This window comes from Orycteropus afer, unplaced genomic scaffold (assembly GCF_000298275.1).
Source record: "Orycteropus afer afer isolate SDZICR_OR568_19922 unplaced genomic scaffold, OryAfe1.0 scaffold00319, whole genome shotgun sequence".
Taxonomy (NCBI): Eukaryota; Metazoa; Chordata; class Mammalia; order Tubulidentata; family Orycteropodidae; genus Orycteropus; species Orycteropus afer.
This window is the reverse complement of record NW_006921906.1, coordinates 4019281-4042074: the sequence shown is the minus strand read 5'-3', so window position 1 is coordinate 4042074 and position 22794 is coordinate 4019281. Positions and strand designations below refer to the sequence as shown.

The following is a 22794-nucleotide window of genomic DNA, read 5'->3' as shown; positions in this document are numbered from 1 at the left end:
AATCCTAATTAAAAAAAAAAAAAAAAGACATCAGAGGACGTATTGTACTGTACAAATCTGCTGCAAAAGACATCTTTCAAGTGCTGAAGAGCAAAGGTGTCTCCTTGAAGACTAAGGAATGCCTAACCAAAGCAATGGTATTTTCAGTTGCCTCATATCTATGTGAGAGCTGGATGATGAATAAGGAAGATCAAAAAAAAGTTGATGCTTTGGAATTGAGTTAGCAAAGAATACTGAAAGTACTGTGGACTGCCAAAAGAACTAACAAAACTGTCCTGGAAGAAGTGTAGCCTGAATGCTCCTTGGAAGCCAAACTGGCCAGGCTTCATCTCTCCTACTTTGGTCATTTCATGAGAAGGGACCATTTCCTGGACAAGGATATCATGCTTGGTAAAGTGGAGGGTCAGGGAAGAAGGGGAAGGCCCTCAATGAGATGGGGTGACATAGTTACTGCCACTATGGGCTCAGGTATAGCAAGGATTGTGAGGCTGGTGCAGGACCAGGTAGTGTTTCATTCTGTTGTACATAGGGTCGCTATGAGACAGATCCAACTTGATGTCACCTAACAACAACAGAACAACATTGTTAAGTCTTTTAGGAGCATCTTTTATATAAATCTTTTTGTGCATTATTGATGACTCACCTTCAATAAATTCTTCAATACAGACTTACTTGGTTAAAGTATAGAAATGTTTTAAAAAGTCATCTATGTTTCTAAATTGTTTTTCACAAAGTTTCCATTACCTTAAAATTCCACCAGCAGAGTACAAAATAGCAATTTTTCTCCAACTAGAATTGTGTGCTTTAAGTACTCAGTTTGATTCTTAGCATATGCATAGAAAGAAAAGTAAAATGGAAAAGGATGACAGATTATTTTTTTCAACCCCTTTCTCATGCATAAATTAAACCCTTTGCCATAGAATCAATTCTGACTCCTAGTGACCCTATAGGACAGAGTAGAACTGCCCCGTAGGATTCTTTCATACAAAGGTAAAGTTAATTTAGAGTTCTGTATTGAAAGCACATATTATTTTTTAGTGTTTAATTAATAATATGGAGACTGTCTTGTTCCAAAGGGATTTAAAGATGATTAGTAAGGTAATAATCAACCAGATAGAAAAAGAACATGTTTAAAAAGAAGAAATATCAAGTACAGGGCCACAGATATTAGAGCACCTCGCCTCGTGGTGGATTATATCATAATATGCAGCTGTATGTTGCATAAAAGGTTCCTGAAGGTACCTTTGTCAGTCATTGTTAGGCGTATCTGTAATATTTCATCTTTGTGAAATCTTTTGATTTTTGTTTCTAGTGAATTTATAAATTTTAAACAACAATTTCTCCTGCTAACTAGTTAATTCTTAATTATCTGTTCAAATGGAGAAGTAATTGTACCAATGTGGGACAAAAGGACAAAGTTAACTCTAATTTTACTGAAAAATTTCAAAATTCTTTTCTCATAATATTTACCAGAGTTACTTATAACAAAACTTACCGAGTAGCAGTATGCCCTTTCATTATAACCTTTTAAGAATATATTGCTATTGGACAAGATTGAAATGAGAAACTGAAAATAGAAGGACTAGGAAGGAAAAAATTAAAAACCAGAATTTCATAAACTAGATGGAAGCTAACATATAAAGAGCAAGGGTATAAAGTGAAGTTTTTATTTTCTAACAAAATGAATTTTAAGATGAGCATATCTAAATGCAGATTTACTTTGAAAGACGAACAAGAGAGGAGAAGAAGCACTGATGGCTTGTACGAAAAGATTAGAGATGAATTGAGAAGAAGAAAAGAGCAATATAAGAAACAACGTGAAGTGAAACAAGAACTTGAGCTGTCTGTAAGGACCCTAGATACGGAGTTGAAGACTGTGAAAAATCATTTGAATCAGGTCAGTTAATCTTTGGTAAAAATGTCTTCTGACTTTATTTCATCCATATACTTTATGATGGTCCATTGATTTATTGTATATTGTTTAAGATAAAGCAAAAGTGTTTTTGCATTCTAAATATGAGCCATTATAGCTAAAACAATTAATTTATTGTTTATGTTTTCTGAATGAAGTGATTAATGGTAAATTGAGTGTATTCATTAAAATAAATGCTGATTTTGGCATTTTTGTGTTAAAATATAAGTTAAATAGCTATGAGACTATGATAATCCACACACTGCCATTGAGTTTATTCCAATTCATATGGACCCTTTTGGGCAAAGTAGAACTACAGCCTAATAGGTTTCCGGAGGCTGTAAATCTTTGTGCAAGCCAACTTTCTCCCACAGAGACTCTGATTAGCAGTCAAATGCTTTAACCACTAGGCCCAGCACCAAGAGGAAAAAAAAAAAAAAAGAACTCACTACCATCTAGTTGATACTGATTCGTAGTGAACCTCATTGGGTTTCTGAGGCTGTATATCTTTTGTTTGTTTGTTTAATTTTTAGTATGTTTTGGCTGAAAGTTTACAGAGAAATTCATTTTCTGTACAGCAGTTCATACACATTTTGTTTCATGACATTGACTGCAGTCCCCACAATATAACAGCTCTCTTCCCACTTCTGCCCTAAGTTACCTCTTCCTTCTCTCCTATCCATTCCTGCCCCCTGAACTATCTCCATGTGCAAATACTGCCCTGTGTTCTCCCATGATTGGTCATTCCAAGGAGCATATCGACCTGATGTAAATATTCACCCTATATGCCTGTCTATTGTTTGGCTAGAAGGCAAGAGAGTGAGTTCAATTTCAGGCCTGAGGGGTAACTAGGGGCCATAGTCTCAGGAGTTTTACCAGGCTCTATCAGATGAGTAAGGGTGATCTATTTTTATCATTTTGAGTTTTGTTCTCCATTGTTCTCCTACTCTGTCCAGGATCTCCTGCACTGATCCATTTCCAAGTGGTTGACAGTGGTAGCCTGGCACTATCTAGTTCTTAAGGTCACATGGTCATATAGGCTGAGGTTCACATGGCTCACTAGCCCGTTGGACTAATTGTTTCCATGTATCTTTGGTTTTCTTCATTCTTCTTTGCTCTGGACCAGGAGAAACCCATCGTTGCATCTAGATTACTGCTTCCCAGCTTTTAAGACCCCAGTCACTACTCACCAAAGTAGGATGTAGAACAATGATTTTGTGTAGTTTGTTAGACCAGTTGAGCTTGATATTATCTGCAACCACAGCCCTGAGCCCACAGGTCCAACAACTCACTCCGTCAGGGTGGTTGACTGTGCCTAAAAAATTATCATAACTTTACCCTGTTAGTTCAGTTATGTGGACATTCTTACAGCACAAATATGTATGTAGAAATATTGTCTACCAACCTTATATATGGTCCTGGGTGTATTGTCTTTTGCTTAGATATACCTGATCATTCATCCTGTCTACCCATATATGTATTTACCTGTATATTAATGTTTCTTATCACTGATAACACAGTACTGTATATGTAAAAGTGTTTATCTTTGTTTTCTGCACCTCTTATACATCTCTCTGTGTCTTCCTTTTCCTTAGTGTCATTGTGTTGGTCACTCACTTTTGGTATATTGCCCTTCCCTTCACCCAAATCAATACTTTTCTCTACTTATCTATCGTGTTCCCTCCCTTCCCCTCTCCTCCCTTCTCTGGTATCCAGCCAAGAAAGTTTTCTTCCATATATAAACCTTTCATTGATTTTTCACAATTGTGAACTAACACTATATTTGTGGTTGACTTATTTCACAATTGTGAACTAACACTATATTCTGTGGTTGACTTATTTCACATATTATAAGGTTCTCCAAGTTCATCCACATTATGCAGTGTTTCACAAATTCAATATTCTTCTTTAGTGTTGCATAGTATTCCATTGTATGTATGTACCATGATTTGGTCATCCATTCTTCTTTTGATGGACACTGAAGTTGTTGCCATCTCTTTACTATTGTGAATAGTGCTGCGATGAACATGGGTGTGCATATACTGTTCATGTCCTTGCTCTCTGTTCTTTAGGAGATATTCCCAGTAATGGGATTGCTGGATCAAATGGCATTTCCAACTTTTAAAGGAATCTCCGTACTGATGTCCACAGTGGTTGTATCATTTTACAGTCCCACCAGCAGTGTGAGAGTGCCAGTCTCTCCACATCCTCACTAGCATTTGTTATTTTCTGTGTGGTTGAACTTTGCTATTAGTGCTAGGATGAGATGTTATCTCATTGTTGTTGTGATTTACATCTCTTTAATGTGTAGTTAATGATCATGGACATTTCTTCACGTGTTTGTTGGCCAGCTGAATATCTTCTTTGGTGAAGTATCTGACCATGTCATCTGCCCATTTATTATTTGGGTGGCTTGTCTTTTTGATGTTGAGGAGTTTTCTATAAACTTTAGAGATAAGTCCCTTGTCAGACATGTCATTGCTGAATATTTTTTCCCAATCTCTACATTCTCTTTTTACTCCTTTGGAGAAGCCTGTTGATGCACATAACAATTAAGTTTTAGAAGGTCCCAATCATCTAGTTTATCTTCTGCTGTTTGTGCACTTTGGGTCATACTTGATAGTCTATTTATGCCATGAAATAGGGCCCCTATTTTTTCCTTGATGAACTTTATTGTTTTAGGTTTCACATTTAAGTCTTCTATCCACCTGGAGTTAGTTTTTGTGTGTGGTGTAAGGTATGGATCTTATTTCATTTTTCTGTTAATGGATATGCAGTTTTGCCAGCATCATTTGTGAAAGATACTATCTCTTTCCCTTTTAATGGATTTTGGCCCTTTGCAAAGTTCAGCTGACTGTAGGTCGATGGGTCGATTTCTGGGTTCTAAGTTCCATTCCCCTAGTCTGTGTGGGTCCATCATTGTACTAGTACCAGGCAGTTTTGATGATTGTGGCTGTCTAGCAGTTTTTGAGATGTGAGATCTCCTACTTTGTTCTTCTCTCTCAATAGTGCTTTGGTTTCCTTTCCGTATAAAATTAGTGATTGGTTTTTCCATATCCCTAATGAATGTTGATGGAATCTTCATTGGGGTTACATTGATTGCTTTGGGTAATACTGACATTTTCACAATGTTCAATTTTCCCATCCACGAGCATGGTAGGTTCTTCTTGAAACAGTGTTTTGTAGCTTTCTATGTCCAGGTCTTTTGTGTATCTGGTAAGATTTATTCCCAAGTATTTTATTTTTTTAGTAGCTATTGTAAATAGTATCGATTTCCTTATTTCTTTTTCAGCAATCTCTTTGCTGGTGTTGAGGAATCCAACTGATTTTTGTATGTTGATCTTGTATCCTATCACTATGCTAAATCTCTTCATCAGTGCCAGTAGTTTTCTTGCTGAGTCTCTTGGGTTTTCTATGCATAGGATCATATCATCTGTAAACAGGGATAGTTTGACTTCTTCCATACCAATTTGGATGTGTTTGACTTCCCTTTCTTGCCTTATTGCCTTGGCTAGGACTTCCAGTAAAGTGTTGAATAGAAATGGAGATCTGGGGCATCCTTGTCTGGTTCATTTTGCAAGGGGAATGGTTTCAGTCTTTCCATTGAGATTAATGTTGGCTTTTTGTCTTGCATATATGCCCTTTATTATGTTGAGAAATTGCCCTTCTATTCCTATTTTGCTGAAAGTATTTTTTTTGTTTTAAATCAGGAATGGGTGTTGGATTTTATCAAACTGATATGATCATGTGATTCTTATCCTTTATTTTATTTATGTGATGGATTATATTGATTGATTTTCTAATGTTGAACCGTCCTTGTATACCTGCTATGAACCCCACATGGTCACAATGTATTGTTTTTTTAAATATGTTTTTGGAGTCTATTGTCTAGGATTTTGTTGAAGATTTTTACATCCACATTCATGAGGGATATTGGTGTGTAGTTTTCCTTGTAGTGATGTCTTTGCCTGGTTTTAGTATCAAGGTTATGATTGACACATGAAATGAATTTGGGAAGATTCCATCCTTTTCTATGTTCTGAAATATTTTGAATAGGATTGGTGTCACTTTTATGAACAAGTTGATAGAATTCTCCAGTGAAACTGTCTGGACTAGGACTTTTTTTTGTTGATAATTTTTTTTATGACCTACTCAATTTCTTCTCTTTTTATGGGTCTGTTCAAATTGTTCACCTCAGTCTATGTTAATTTAAGGAAGCTATATATTTCTGGAAATCTGTCCATACCTTCTAGATTTTCAACTTTGTAGAAGTACAGTTCTTTTAATTTCAGTTAGTTCTGTTGTGACATCAGCCATTTCATTTTATATTCATGTTATTTGTGCTCTCTCCCACTTATCCTTTTTAGTTTGCCAGTTGTTTGTTGATTTTATTTATCTTTGCAAAGAACCAACTTCTGGTCCTTGTTGATATTTTCTATTGTCTTTCTTTTTTCTGTTTCATTTATTTCTACTTGAATATTTATTATTTCTTTTCTTCTGTTGAATTTAGGCTTCTTTTTTTTTTCTTTTGCTGCTCTTTTTCTAATTGTTGGAGATGTTAGGTTAAGGTGTTGATTTTGGCTCTTTCTACATTTTTGATGTGTGCATTTATTCCTATCATTTGCCGTCTCTTCAGTGTTTTTGCTGTGTCCCAAAGATTTTGGTATGCTGTGTTTTCATTCTTGTTTGATTCAAGGAAATTTTAATTTCATTTTTTATTTCTTGTATTACTCAGTAGTTTTTAAGGAGAGTGTTATCAGTTTTCATATGTTTGCTCTTCTTCTGTTGATCTTCCTGTTGTTGATTTCTAATTTATACCACTGTGATCTGAGAAGATGCTTTGCAGTATTTCAGTGTTTTTAAATTTATTGAGGCTTGCTTTGTGGCCTAACATGTGGTCTCTCCTAGAGACTGTTCTATGTGCACTGTTCCATGTGCTGTTGTTGGGTGAAATGCTCTGTAGACGTCTATAAGGTCAATTTGGTAGATTGTATTGTTTAGTTCTTCTACATCTTTGTTGGGTTTTCTTTCCAGTTGTTCTATCTTTCATTGAAAGTGTTGCATTAGAGTCTCCTACTCATGTGGCCTCATCTATGTGTCTTTTCAATTCTATTAACGTCTGATTAAGCATTATAATGTACTTCCTTGTCTCTTATGGTGGTTTTTGTCTTAAAATCAATTGCATCAGAAATTAATATTGCGACTCCTAATCTTTTTTGATTGCCATTTGCTTGACAGATCTTTCTCCAGGCTTTGATTTTAGTCTATTTTTGTCTTTATCTCTAAGGTATGTCTCTTGTAGACAGTATATTAAGAGGTAATATTTTCTTACTCAGTCTGCTACTCTCTGTGTCTTGAGTGGCACATTAAATCCATTTGCATTCAGTGTAATTATTGACAAGTATGAATTTGTTCCTTTCACTTTGTTATGTGCTTTTCTGTAGTGCTGCTGATTTCCTTTTTTCATATAATTTTGTGTGCTGAGCTCATTTTGTTTATGAATTGCATTATCATTTCCTTTGTTGCTATTGTTTTAATTTTTGCTAAATATTTGTGCTTGTTCTTTTTTTTCTTTTAATGTGAAGGTTTCTACATTTTCTGCAAGGTTACTCTGTGATTTGTAATTTTCTTCCCAAGTTTAGAACAGTCTGTTCTGTCTCCCAATTGTCTTTACTTCCTTATCATTTAGGAGTCCTGTAACTACACTATTTATTGCCTCTTTTTGGTTTGTAGTTGCCCTCATTTACCAATTGATGTCTCTGGTTCCCTGTTTACAGTCTTGTAAGCTTATTTTTATTTTGAATGTTTCTATAAGCTTGGTGTGTTTCTGGGTCATATCACCATGTGTGTTAATCATTAGTTGCTGTTTGCTGTTGTTGGTTCTCTGTCCAAAGAACTCCCTTTAGTGTCTTTTATAAGATTGGTCTGGTTTAAACAAATTTCTGCTAATCTGAAAATGCCCTAATTTTCACCATCATATTTGAGGGACAATTTTCCTTGGTATATAATCCTTGGTTGGAAATGTTTTCTTTCTGGGTTTTACATATATCATCCCATTGCCTTCTCGCCTACGTGGTTTCTGCTAAGAAATCCAAGCTTGGTCTTATTGGTTGTCCTTTGTAGGTAACTTTTTGTTTTTCCCATCCTGCTTTTAGGATTCTTTCTTTGTCTTTGGTTTTGGTGAGTTTGATTATATCTTGGTGATTTTCTTTTGGAGTCAATCCGATATGGCATTTGCTGAATTTCTTAAATGAATATATTCTTGTCTTTCATCATATTAGGGAAATTCTCTTCTGGCAAATCTTAAGCAGTTTTCTCTGTGTGTTTATTTGTTTCTTCCTGTTCTAGAATTCAGATTACATGTACGTAATTCCTCTTAATGTTATCCCACATGAATGTTAGGCTTTCTTCATTTTGTTTCGATCTTTTTTCTGATTGATCCCTGAACAAAGTAGTATTGAGGCATGTGTCTTCAATCCCACTGATTCTCTCTTCCACTGATCCAATTCCACTCCTTTGCCTATTCAATGTGTTCTCTAATTCTGAAATTTTAGTATTAATCTTCTGGATTTCTGTTTGTAGATTTTCTATCATTTCTAATTTGTTGTTTATTTTGTCATTTCATATATTGTTTTCCTAAATTGTTCTAGAGTTTTTTTCTGTTTTCCTTCATTTTTTCTGTGTTGTCCTTGATATAGCTCTCAATCTACTGAAGGTACCTAAAGAAAATTCTTCTAAATTCCTTATGAGGCAGTTCTAATGCTATTTCTTCCTTAGGAATGTTTTCTGGGTCTGTATCCTGGTCCCTTGTTTCTCCTACATTATCCGGCTTCTTTGTATAGACTGTGATGGTGTGTTGTCTCAGAGACATTGAGATATCATTGTATTTATATTTCATTTGTGATTATATGTTGGCATGACTCACCCAAAATTATTTTTTCTTTGTTTTGCTTTCATGTATCTGAGTAAGCAGGATACCGTGTCCTCTATTGGCTAGTTTGCAGCATTTGGGCATTCACCATTTGTCTCCTGGTAGGTATGATAGAGAATGAGATTGTGCACATATCTGTGTTAGCTGTTCATGAAGAGGCATTAAGGGTGAGATGAGCTGGTACTGGCCATTGTCTATTGTTGGTCAGCTGGTGCAGAAGCTAGTGGTGGTTGTCACTCACTATGTGGGGCTGTAGGAAGTGTGGGTATGATTGGGTCATATTGGCACTGTTACTCTATCCCACTCAGTTAGACAAAACAAAACAAAACAAAAAAACCACCAAAAAATTTGAGAGAAATATAATCTGTGTAAACAAGGAGGAACAATTGTAAAAAAATATATATATATATGTACAGAGCTAAGGCTGTTGGTATGGAGTGGCTGTATAGATTAGACACTAACTATAAACCCATTTGGAATTAATTTAATTTCAGAAGAATGTAGTATTATTTGGGAAATTCAGACAGATTGCATAAAATTATCTCACTGCCATCAAGTCAGATCCGACTCCTAGTGACCCCTCCTTGGGTTTCTGAGGTGGTATCACTACGGAAGTAGATTGCCCAACCTTCCTTCCTAGGAGTGGATGGTGGGTTTGAATCATCAGCTTTCTGGTTAGTAGTCAAATGCCTTAGGTACTACACTACCAGAGCTCCTAGGATTTATAAAATGTTTTTTATATTATAATTATTTCATGTGTTTGACAGGGTAATATATTTAATAATTTTAATATATGCAAAGTGAAGGCTCTTATTGTAGGACAGCTGTATAACCTAGCTATCAAACTGATTTTCTTAATGCTATGAAATGTATTGATTTTTCATTGTAGTTGAATGTATTAATCCTTTATTTTATATCCTCTAGGTTTGTTGTAATTTGCAGAAAGATCTTTCCGATGTTCTTTTTTCTTTTCCCCCTTTATCTTCTTATTTTGATGTGGATGAATATTTACAGAGCTAATTAGTTTTGCGTTCTACAATTCATGCCCATTTTGTTTTGTGTCATTGATTGCAACTTCAATGTAACAGCACTCTTCCCACTTGCTCCCTATTTACTGTTTCTGTCTGTTCTTTCCTATCCTTTCCTGTCATCTGAATTGTCTCACTGGACAAATGCTGCCCTTTTTATCTCCCATGATTTCTGAATGGCTGTCTGAAGGTGAAAGTAACTTCAGTAGCCTAGACATTGAGCTGCATCACGCTAAAGATGCTCTAAGAGAAAAGACATTGGTTCTAGAACATGTACAAAGAGATGTATGCCAAACACAGGGTCAGATGAAGAAAATGTGCCAAAATGAACAACATAAAGTGCAATCAAGATGTGTTAATTATCACCAGTGACTGGAATGCAAAAGTTGAAAACAAAGAAGAATCATTGGTAGTTGGAAAATTTGGCCTCGGTGATAGAAATAACTCTGGAGATAGCATGATAGAATTTTTCAAGACCAACTACTTATTCACTGCAAATACCTTTTTTCAACAACACAAACAGTGGCTATACACATGGACTTTGCCAGATGGAGTACACAGAAATCAGATTGACTACATCTGTGGCAAGAGGCAATGGAAAAGCTCAATGTCTTCAGCCAAAGCTAGGAGCTGACTATGGAATAGACCAACAGTTCCTCATATGCAAGTTCAAGTTGAAGTTGAAGACAATTAAAATAAGTTCACCAGAGCCAAAATATGACCTTGAATATATCCCTTCTGATGTATAGACCATCTAAAAAATAGATTTGATGCTTTGAACACCATTGACCAAAAACCAGAAGAATTGTGGGAGGACATCAAGAACATCATCCATGAAGAAAGTAAAAGGTCATTAAAAAGACAGGAGAGGAAGAAAAGACCAAAATGGATGCCAGAAGAGACTCTGAAACTTGACCTTGAATGGAGAGTCACTAAAGCAAATGGAAGAAATGACAAGATAAAAGAGCTGAACAGAAAATTTCAAAGAGTAGCTCGAGAAGATGAATTCAATTATTATAATGAAAAGTGCAAAGATGTGGAGTTAGATAACCAAAAGAGAAGAACACAATCAGCATTTCTCAAGATGGAATAACTGAAGAAAAAATTTAAATTTTGAGTTGCAATATTGAAAAGTGCCATAGGCAAAGTATTGAATGATGCAAGAAACATCTAAAGAAGATGGAGGGAATACAAAGAGCTGTCGTACCAAAAAAAAAAATGGTCGATGTTCATCCATTTCAGGAAGTGGCATATGATCCAAAACCAATAGTATTGAAGGAAGAAGTCACAGCTGCACTGAAGGAAGTGGCAAAAAACAAGGCTCTAGGAATTGATGGAATACCCATTGAGATGTTTCAACAAATGAATGCTGTGCTGGAGGCACTCATGTGGCTATGTGAAGAGATTTGGAAGACAGCTACCTGGCCAAGTGGCTGGAAGAGATCCATATTTGTACCCATTCCAAAGAAAGGTGATCCCACAGAATGTGGAAATTTTCTAACAATGTCATTATTATCACATGCAAGTAAGATCTTGCTGAAGATAATTCAAAACTGCTTGCAGCAGGATATTCACAGGGAACTTCCAGCAATGCAAGCTGGATTCAGAAGAGGATGTGGAACACAGGATATCATTTCTGATGTCAGATGGATCTTGGCTGAAAGCAAAGAATACCAGAAAGATGTTTACTTGTGATTTGACTATGCAAAAGCTTTTGATGTTGGGGATCATAACAAATTATGGGTAAAACTGAGAATAATGGGAATTCCAGAACACTTAATTGTGCTCATCAGGAACCTGTACATAGACCAGGACTCTGTTGTTCAAACAGAATAAGGGAATACTGAATAGTTTAAAATCAGGAATGAAGTGTGTCATGGTTGTATCCTTCCACCATAGTTATTCATTCTGTATGCTGACCAAGTAAGCTGAGAAACTGGACTATAAGAAGAAAAATGCAGCACAGGATTGGACAAAGACTCATTAACAATCTGTTATATACAGATGACACATCCTTGCTTGCTGAGAGTGAAGATGACTTGAACTACTTATTGATGAAAATTGAAACTCCAGTCTGCAGTATGGATACACATCAAAATCAAGAAAATGAAAATCCTCCCAGCTGGACCAATAAGCAGCATCACAATAAATGGAGAAAAGATTGAAGTTGTCAAAGAATTCATATTACTTGGTTCCATAGTCAACATCCATGGAAGCCGTAGTCAAATCAGATGATGTAATGCCTTGGCAAAACTGCTACAAAAGACCTCTTTCAAGTGCTGAAGAGCAAAGATGTCTCTTTGAGGACCAAGGTGTGCCTGACCCAAGCCATGGTATTTTCAGTCACCTCATATGCATGTGAAAGCTGGACAATGAATAAAGAAGACTGAAGAAGAGTTGATGCTTTTGAGTTGTGGTGTTAGCAAAGAATACTGAAAGTGTCATAGATGGCCACAAAACCTAAGAGCTCTGTTCTGGAAGAAGTGCAGGTGGATTGCTCTTTGGAAGCAAAAATGGCTAGACTTGTCTTACCTATTTTGGTCATGTTGTCAGAAGGTATCATTCCTTGGAAAAGGATATAATGCTTGGTAAAGTGGAGGGTCAGCAAAGAGAGGGAAGGCCCTCAAGGAGATGGATTTACAAAGTGGCTGCATGGGCTCAGGTATAGCAAGGATTGTGAGGCTGACGCAGGACCAGGCAGTGTTTTGTTCTGTCGTACATAGGGTCACTATGAGTCAGAACTGACCTGACAGCACCTAACAATAACAACATTTGGCTGAAAGTTGAGCCATAGGGACAAATTCAGTTTACAAGGTATTATCTGGGGCCAAAAGTCTTGGGAGTTTCACTGGCCTCTGTCAGACCAGTACATCAGAAAACCAAATTCATTGCCACCAAGTTGATTTCAATTCATAATGACCTCAATTGGTTTCCAAGGCTGTACATCTTTATGAAAGCAGACTGCCCCATCTTTTATCCACAGAGCAGTTGATAAATTCGAACCACGATCCCTTTGGTTAACAGACAGATTCCTTAACCACTATATCACAAGAACTCCTTTCAAGTCAGTAAGCCTAGTCTTTTATGACTTTTGAATTACGTTTCACAAATTTTCCTCACTCTATCCAGGACCTCCTGTTGTAATCACTTTCAAAGCAGAAAGTGTGAGATTCTATTAAAAAAAAAATTATATCATATATATTTTTTTTTATATTTCATGGATTTTTTTTCCTTTGATGATTACACTTTTGAATTTTGGGAATTTCTATGTAAGGTGTGAAATTTGGGGCCAACTCTTACAGTGAATATCTACTTATTGAAGCCTTTGATTATATAAATATTTAGGTTATTCTTTGTTTTCAAAGAAAATTCTGATATGTCATTTTCTTGAGTGCCAACTAAAGTCTTTTTTGTTTTATTTAGGTTACTAATAGTCATGGAAAAGAAGAAGATCTATTGCATAAAAAGCACATGTTGCAGGATGAAATTGCCATGCTAAAAGTGGAAGTAAATACATTAAAAAACCAGAACCAAGAAAAAGAAAAAAAATATTCTGAGGACATTGCAGTGGTAAATGAAAAAAAATGATGATCTTCAAAAGACAATCAAACAGAATGAGAAAATTCTAACAGAAACAGCATCTCAGTATAACAGACAGCTTAATGTTCTGACAACTGAGAATGCAATGCTAACCTCTAAATTGGAGAATGAAAAAGAAAACAAAGACTGGAAACTGAAGTTGAATCATTCCGTTGTAGGCTGACTGCTGCTACACACGATCACGATCACGATCAAAGTCAGGCATCAAAAAGAGACTTAGAACTTGCTTTGCAGAGAGCAAGAGATGAGTGGTTTCATTTACAGGACAAAATTAGTTTTAATTTGTCTACCCTAAGAGATAACAACAAGACTCTAACTGAACAGCTATCCAAAACTGAAAGTAAATTCAGTAGCCAAGAAACTGAGTTACTTCAAGCTAAAGATGCTCTAAGAGAAAAGACGTTGGTTTTAGAACAAGTACAGAGAGACCTAAGCCCAACACAGGGTCAGATGAAGGAAATGTGTCAAAACTTACAAGATAAAGTAAAAAAATACAGTGGAAAACTGGAGTCCATAGAGAAAAGATTATTCCAACTAGAAAGTGAAAACATGTTGCTTCGACAGCTACTGGATGATACTTACAACAAAGCTGCCATTAAAGGAAAGACGGTAATTAATATCCAAGAACAACTACAAGATATTATAAAAAAGCTTCAAGGTGAAAGTGAAAAACAAAGACTTAAACTTGAAGAGAGAAATAAGGAGTTAATCGATGAATGTAATCATTTAAAAGGACAGATGGATAAGTATGAAAATGAGAAAGTAGAAAGAGAAGTAAGTATTGAGAAATATAAGTGCTTTTTAAAGTTCCTGAAAAAAAATTGAAAGTATTTGATTATAGCTAAATGTTGAATCAAGTTGACTACAACAATATATAGACTATAAACGTATTTGCTATATCATCTTAGAAATATACCTTGTATCAAGCATATCAAAATTAGATCTGAGAGATGCCTTATTTTAAGTCACATGAAATTCTAAGAGGTTAAGTTATAAATTTTTTAATAAGTAGAGGCTGGTGTTAGTAATTTAGTCTGATATTGCTGAAATAATAATTTTAATGTGTTTATATCACCACACTTTGTGATGGAGCAGATAATCAGAAATGTGCATACCTAAAATGAATATTTTTGAAAGCAGGATTCTATTGAGTGGATTACCTTTGTTGACAGTTAATTCCAGATTTCCCAACTGAAATAGAATTGAGATGGTATATCTCATAATAAGGAGCTCTGATGGCACAGTGCTTAAGACATTTGACAACTAACCAGAAGGTTGGCTCACCAGCCGCTGTGCTGGTGGTTACGTTCTATTGTATGTAGGGTCACTGTGATTCTGAACTGACTCACAGTACCTAACAACACCAACAATGTTCTATAAAGATCCTGCCATTTCAGAACTGTTGTTGTTATGTGCCCTTGAGTCAGACCCGACTCATAGCAACCCCTCTTGGGTTTCTGAAGTGGTATCACTATGGAAGTAAATTGCCCAACTTTCCTTTGGAGGTTGAACCACCAGCCTTCTGGTTGGCAGTCAAGTGCCGTAGGTACTACGCTCCCAGAGTTCCCATTGTAAATATGGAAGGCTCAAGTTTTTTGCTGTTCAGTGCATGCAAATGACTGCCAGAGCACGAGGTATTGATTTTTAGCAAGTAGATGACTTCACAATTATAAAATCCACGAGTAATGAAGATGTAATTTGCTAATAATTACTTTCATTTCAAGGCTCAGTTACTATCATTTGGACGCTAATTTGCCCAGTGCAAAGGTAATTGTATCTCTATGATTTATTATGATTTATTATAGTGTTATTTGATCCCTCTTTCCAGACTAATATTAGGTGGTGGGATTCACAGTGTAGCAGAATGGAATGAAGAGGAGAGAAGGTTGCAGGACCTGAGGTCAGGGAGTGAGGTAGAGGCAAGGTTACAACAGGGCCTTGGAGGCTATTATAATGACTTCACTTTTATTCTGAATGAGATAGGAGCCAATTGGAAGGATTTGAGCGGAACATTGAATATGTGAGGAACTCTGAAATTAATTTTAGTTTCTAATTATAAAAGGGGAAATATTCCACAGTGTCAAATTAACCACGCCAGTCCTGTCCACATTTATTGCTGACCGATCAGTAGGTTTGTTGTTAAAAGCTTTGCAGAATATGTGGTCTAATAAACATAATACTGTGTAGGCAGGGAGATAACAGGTTTGGTGTCCTTACACTTGAATTCTGTGATAAACAGGAATTTAAACATACAAGGAAACGAAGATGAATTATATGTATATGTTGTGATAGTTTTCAAATATATATGTTAGAGTTATGTACTGTTAGCATAGCTTATTGATAAAGTGGTTCACAAAATCAGTAAAAGAAATATCTTACCAGGCAGTTGTGAGACAACTTCAACAAGAACTGGCTGTAAACAAGTCTATACTAGAGGCTTCACTGGAAGTTATTCCAAGGTATTCCATTACGTTAGAAGGTGAGACACAGGATTTCATGAAAACATTAGGTCCAATCATGAGTCTGGTATGTATGAAGTTTAACGTGTCAACGATTACTATATGATGGGTTAAGTAATATAAACATTTTTATGATACAAATTTCATTAGACAGCTATCTTTTGTGTATAATTATATTTTCATTATAATTAATTTTAGTATCTTTATAATGCACTTATTTCTTAAACTCTGGATTTCATTCTGCCAGAGTTAATACAAATGCTTATCATTAGTATTGTAAGTTTTTTTAATAATATTTACCCTTAAGAAGGTTGAAGATTTTACATAATTTTTCATCGAAGTTGAGTGGGTATTTTTGGCACTAAATTGTATTTTTTTAGTAATATCTCTATTTTCATGGAAAGGCAGGCCACATTAAATCAGCGGATAATGTTTAATGAAATACTCCAGAAAATCATCATATTTCTCATCTTGATTTTTGTGAATACTCACTCTTTCTCTATATATTTATTTCATAGTTTTCGAGGTAACTTGCCATAGAAAGTCCATTATATTATTTTCCAAATGTCAAAATTTTAAGGTTGTTTCATAAACCATTTGGAAATTTATGCATTTCCTTCGATTTCCTTTCATTTTTGATGTGTGGTAAGTGCATAGAAATATTCTGATTATATATAGTATGTACACCCAAAATAGATAATTAATAATCTAGATCCCACCACTGGATTTTTTTTAAACAACTTAATTTAGATAAAATTCACATACCATTCAATTCACACATTTAAAGTATGCAATGTCATGGCCTGTAGTATGTTCATAGACTTGTGTAATCATCATCACACTCAATTCTAAGATATTTTCATCATCCCCAGAGGAAAACCTGCATCCCTTAGCTGTCACCCCTCACTCTTCCCATGTCCCTAGCTAACCACCAGTCTATTCTGTCTCTAGATTTGCCTTTTTCACTTACAGGAGAAGAATAATGTATTATATGATTTATGACTGGCTTCTTTCACTGATCACAGTGTTACACTGTATGTACAGACTGCACTTGTGCATGCATTCACTTGTTCATTTTCATTCACATGGTTTCTGCTTGTTGCCTATCATGAATGATGTTGCTATGAACATTTGTGTAGGTTTTATGTGGACATGTTGTCTGGCCATTGGATTGTATCCTAAATTGTTTGTGCTTATTTCACCATCTCTGTGCCTTTACTCCTGTTGTCCTTTCAGCTTTTTAGCTAACATAATCTTATGTTTATTCACATGTGGCTTTCTATCTCTCCTTCTCCATGAAGCTGTCTCTGACTGTCCTTTCATTGGCCTTACTCTTTTTAGCACTTGTCATCTAGTCTGTCCAGAACAACTAGGCCCTTAAATTTATGTTACTTTTTTTTTCCCATGAGAGATACTATTCTCTTTCTAACTATAAATTTTTCTAATATCCAATATGCATGTCTCCTATCCTTGTAAAAATTGAAAATATTTTAGCTTAATAGATATAAGGCTAATGTTAAGTTCTTTATACCATACCAATAGTTTCCTTGAGATATTGATATAATTATGTATTTATTCTAAATTTACTTTAAACAATTAAGTATAAACTTTAAAACAATTAACTTAATAGAGAAGAATATTTTTCCTTACTATATATAAAAAGAAAACAATGTCAATTTGCCTTACTTCAGCCAGAACTGGGATTTACAGATTTATAGCACTTTACCAACTATAAAGCTTTGAGAACTAACTAGCATTTCTGATATACCCTAGCACATAACCTTAATCTACTCATCAACATGCTTGTCTAGCATAAACACTTGATAGGACTAAATCAAGTTAGGAATCTTGATTTAGCATTTGCTATTATTAGGTGCCATCCAGTTGGCTCCAACTCATAGCGACCCTCACAACAGAATTAAACACTGCCTTATCCTGCGCCAACTTCACAATCCATGCTATATCTGAGCCCATAATTAGAGCCTCTGTGTCAATTCATCTCTCTGAAGGCCTTCCACTTTCTTGCTGACCCTCCACTTTAGCAAGCTTGACATCCTTCTCCAGGGAATGAATGATCCCTTCTGACAACCACACCAAAGTAGGTGAGATGAAGTCTGGCTGTTCTCACTTCCAGGGAGCATTCTGGCTGCACTTCGTCCAGGACAGAGTTGTCAGTTTTGTCAGTCCATGGTATTTTTAGTATTCTTTACCAACACCACAACTCAGAAGCATCAACTCTTCTTAGGTCTTCCTTATTCATTGTCTAGCTTTCACATGCATATGAGGCAATTGAAAACACCATGGCTTGGGTTAAGCACCTTAGTGTTCAAAGAGGCATCTTTGGTCATCAGCACTTGAAAGAGGTCTTTGGCAGCACATCTACCCACTGCAATACGCCATCTGATTGTTTGACTGCTGCTTCCATTGGTGTTGATCGTGGAACCAAGTCATATGAAATCTTTGAAAACTTCTGTCTTTTCTCCACTTAGCATGGTGCTGCTTATTGGTCCATTGTGAGGATATTCATTTTCTTGATGTTGAAGTGTATCCATACTGCAGACGTTTGAATCTTCATCAGTAAGTGCTTCAAGTCATCTTCACTTTCAGCAAGCAAAGTTGTGTCACCTGCATATTGCAGGTTGTTAATGAGTCATCCTCCAGTCCTGATGCTGCTTTCATCTTCATATAGTCCAGCTTCTCCGCTTAGTTGCTCAGCATGCAGCTTGAATAACTACGATGAAAGGATACAACCTGATGCATTCCCTTCCTGATTTTAAACCAGACAGTATTCCCTTGTTCTGTTTGAATGACAGCCTCTTGGTCTATGTACAGGTTCCTCATGAGCACAATTAATTCTGGAATTCCCATTCTTCTCAATGGTATCCATAACTTGTTATGATCCACACAGTCATATGCATTATCACTAAAACACAAGTAAACATCTTTCTGGTATTCTTTGCTTTCAGCCAATATTCATCTGACATCAGCAATGATATCTCTTATTCAATGTCCTCTTGTGAATCCAGCTTGCATTTCTGGAAGTTGCCTATGAATATGCTGCTACAACCATTTTTGAATTATCTTCAGCAAAATTGTACTTGTGTGTGATATTAATGATATTGTTCGATAAATTCCACATTTTGTTGGATCACTGGTTTAGCAGTAGACTCCTATATTTTTAGCTGAATGGTTTTACTAGTCTCTAATGATCCTGTAAGTTGTATACTACTCAACTCTGTAGGCATTATTTGCATTGTAGTCTGTCACCATTCACTGTGAATAGTACATAGAGAAAGTGAGTTATCAATTAGAAAAGGAAGAAAGGACTGTTAGCTAGTGGGATTGGTGAAACGTCTGTGAAACAATAGGAGCCTATGCTGGGCTTCATACTCCCCATTTGGTGCCACTTTGAATTGTATAAAAAATGATTCAGTATGACTTGTAAAGGAGACTGTTTTCTGCTGGCAGACCACCAGATTAAAATACCATATTTTATTTTATTATCAAATATAGTAACAATAATAATGCTAGTAGTGAACACTTATACATACCTCACTCTGTGCCAGGTACTCTTCTAAGTATTTACATGTATACCCTAATATAATATTCCCAAGAACTGAGTGAATTAAGTACTATTTTTATGTGTATTGTACTGGTAGAGAAACTGAGATACAGAATGTTTAAGAATTTGCTCAAGGTCACACAGCTAATAACTGTTGGAGCTGGGATTTCGACCCATGCATGATGACTCCTGTATTGATGCTATGTCCCATACTATTGTATGAAGCATCTGGTCACCTACAGCAGCATATTAACTTTAATAAATCACTGGTGTAGTCATGGTTATCCACATATGTAAAAATTTAAATCAATGGCTGATATAGTACTCAGAATGCAGACATACATAATTGTTTATGCTAAGGTAATTTCCTGTCTCAGATTCACCAGTTCTGAAATTTGAGTATTCATCTGATAAAATCTAATTTACAAACAAGAATAGTATTGTATGTTAAGACCAGAACAGGGATTGGTGAACTTTTTTCTAAAGGGCCAGCTAGGAATTATTTTAGAATTTGCAGGCCATAAGGTCCTATTGCAACTAATAAACTCTAACACTGGAGCATGACTGTAGCCATAAACAGGATGCAAGGAAATGGATATGACTGTGTTCCAGTAAAATTTTCATTGCATAAATAGATGATGAGTGAATTTGTACCAGTAAAGTGCTTTCTTTACTTTTTGTTTTAGTTGGAAGAAGCAGAGAACCGACATACAGAAGCAGTACGAGGTGTTGAGAAGATACAAGAAAAGCTGCAAAAGTAAAATTTAAAGTTGTGCAGAAAATACGTGTATTTTCTGTGCAGAAAAATGTGTATTTATAAAACAAATAAGCAATATAGTGTGAGAATTATATCAGTTATGGTAATAAGCACATGTGTGTAAGCCAGCTTTCAACTATTTTGGCTTTCAACTATTTTGAAATACATTATTTTTGCATATTATCCTTATTAGTACACAAACTACACCTAGGACAGTGGCACAATTGTAAAATTATCTGCTTTTCAAATTATTAGAAATTTACATAATTATACCTTTTGGTCTTTGTTCATAAATTAATAACTGGTTTTAAATATACATTTTAGACTTGAACTTGAGAATTCCGAGCTGAAACTTAAAATCACAACTCAAATGGGAATAATTGAACACCTTAGGAGAAATATGCCAGGTGCAAGTTTGGTGAATCAGTCTCTTGATAGATATCGGTCATGCTCCAAGAAAGTTTTATTTCTCAATCAGTAGTATTTAAGAATATTTTGGCCTGTTGTTACTTGCTGTCAATTCTGACTCATAGAGAGCCCATGTGTGCAGAGTAGACTTTCTTTGTAGCACTTTCTTTCTTTCTTTCTTTTTTTATTGTGATTTGTGTGAAAGTTTACAAAGCAAATTCACTTTCCCTACTGCAGTTCACATACATTTTGTCTCATGACATTGACCACAATTCACCACAATGCAACATTTCCCCTCCCACTTCCTCCCCATAGTTACTTCTTCCCTATGTCCAGCCCTCCATGCACTCCTGCCTCCTGAACTGTCTCCCTGTGCATAAGCAGCCCTTCTTTCTCCCATGATTGTTCTCTCCAAGGAGTGTATCTACCTCAGATAAGTGTTCAACACATATTCCTGTCTTTTGTTTGGCTAGAAACCACAGGTGAATTGAAACCACAGGATTCAATTCCAGACCTGAAGGGCAACTAGGGGTCATAGTCTCAGCAGTTCCACCAGGCTCTATAGGACCAGCAAACCTAGTTCCCCCTGTTTTCTTTTTCTCCAAATGACTTTGACTTTTGTTCCACATTGTTCTCTCTCTATCAAGGATCTCCTACGTAGATCCCCTTCCAAGTGGATGACAGTGGTAGCCAGGCACCATCTAGTTCTTCTGGTCTCATAGTCATATAGGCTGCAGGTCGGATGATGTACCAGTCACTAGGACTAATTGTTTCCATGAATTTTTGGTTTTCTTCATTCTTCTTTGCTCTGGATGAGGAGAGACTCATCGTTGAATCTAGATGGCAGCTTGCTAGCTTTTAAGATCCCAGTCACTACTCACCAAAGTAGGAGGTGAAACAATGTTTTGTATAGTATATTATGCCAATTGAGCTTGATGTCCCCTGTGACTATGGTCCTAAGCCCACAGGTTCAACTACTCAGTCTCTCTGGGTATCTGGCTGTGACCAACAAGTAAGCACAACCTTGCCCCTTGTCAGCTCTACTATACACCTGGGAATTCTGAGCATTCACATAAACCTATAGGACTATTGTCTGCCAACCCTATTCATGGTCTTGGATACACTCCCCAGTTCATAGACATACCAATACTTCAGCGTGTCTACCCATCTATCCACCCATATACCCTTGTTTGCCTTCACTGACAACACAGTACTGTGTGTGCAAAAGGGTTCATCTTTGTTGTCTCTACCTCCCCTGTACCTCTCTATGTCTTTCTCTTCCTCAATGCCACCATATTGGTCACTCACATTTGGTACATTGCCCTTTTCTTCATCCAAATCAATACTTATCTCTATCTCTCTAACAGCATTCCCTACCGTACCCTCCCACCCTTGGTAACCAAAAAAGAAAATTTCCTTCCATAAATAAACCTTTCTTGACTTTTACAGTAATGGACTAATGCAATATTTCCCTTTTCTGGTTGATTTATCTCACTCAGCATAATGTCCTCCAAGTACATCCACATTATGTGGTGTTATGCAGATTCTAAATTATTCTTTAGCATTGTGTAGTATTCCATTGTGTGTATGTACCATAGTTTGGTTATCCATTCCTCAGTTGATGGACACCTAGGTAGTTTCCATCTTTCGGCTATTGTAAATAGTGCTGTGATGAACATGTGTGTGCATATGTCTATTCTTGTCATGGCTCTCACTTCTTTAGGGTATATACCTTGTAATGGAATGGCTGGGTCAAATGGTATTTCTAATTCCAACTTTTTAAAGAATCGCCATACTGCTTTCCACAATGGCTGTATCATTTTACAGTGCCACCAGCAGTGTATGAGAGTCCCAGTCTCTCCACAACCTTACCAGCATTTGTTATTGTCTGTCTTGTTGAACTTTGCTACTAGTGCAGGAGAAAGATGATATCTCATTGTTGTTTTGATTTGCATCTCTCTGATAACTAATGATCATGAGCATTTCTTCACATTTTTGTTGGCCGCTTGAATATCCCTCCTTGGTGAAGTGTCTATTCATGCCTTCTGCCCATTTTTAATTGGATTGTTTGTCTTTTTGTTATTGAGGTGTTGGAGTTTTCTATAAATTCTAGAGATAAGTCCCTTGTCAGATATGT

At 36.1% G+C, this 22794-nt stretch overlaps 1 pseudogene; it reads left to right on the top strand.

Moving 5' to 3' along the window:
• The window catches only part of LOC103206476, a 166367-nt pseudogene that overhangs the window by 68135 nt on the left and 75438 nt on the right, over positions 1-22794 (top strand).